The following is a 354-nucleotide window of genomic DNA, read 5'->3' as shown; positions in this document are numbered from 1 at the left end:
CCTCTCTTTACCCTGTCTCTCTTGGTTACGCTGTAAGAGTTTTAGACAGCTGGGGACATCCTTTGATCCACTGAGCTCCTCTCTCCTCTATCTTTCTATCTTTCCATTTATGTGCATCCATGTCCCAGAAATGCTTGTTACTAACCTAGCTCTGGGGAGTCATTCCCAGGAGTACTTATGTTCTTTTCCCAGAATGTTTCCTCGGATCAGGGAGGCTCCAAAATCATGGTAGCAGCTGTCGCCATGGTCCCGCTACACGTTCTGCGATGCCATGTTCCTCCTGCTACGCTCTGCGGTGCCCAGCTACGTCCTGCCACGTCCAGCTACGTCCTGCCACGTCCTGCTACGTCCTGC

This window comes from Etheostoma spectabile, chromosome 23 (assembly GCF_008692095.1).
Source record: "Etheostoma spectabile isolate EspeVRDwgs_2016 chromosome 23, UIUC_Espe_1.0, whole genome shotgun sequence".
Classification (NCBI taxonomy): Eukaryota; Metazoa; Chordata; class Actinopteri; order Perciformes; family Percidae; genus Etheostoma; species Etheostoma spectabile.
Note: the sequence above shows the minus strand (reverse complement) of the source record.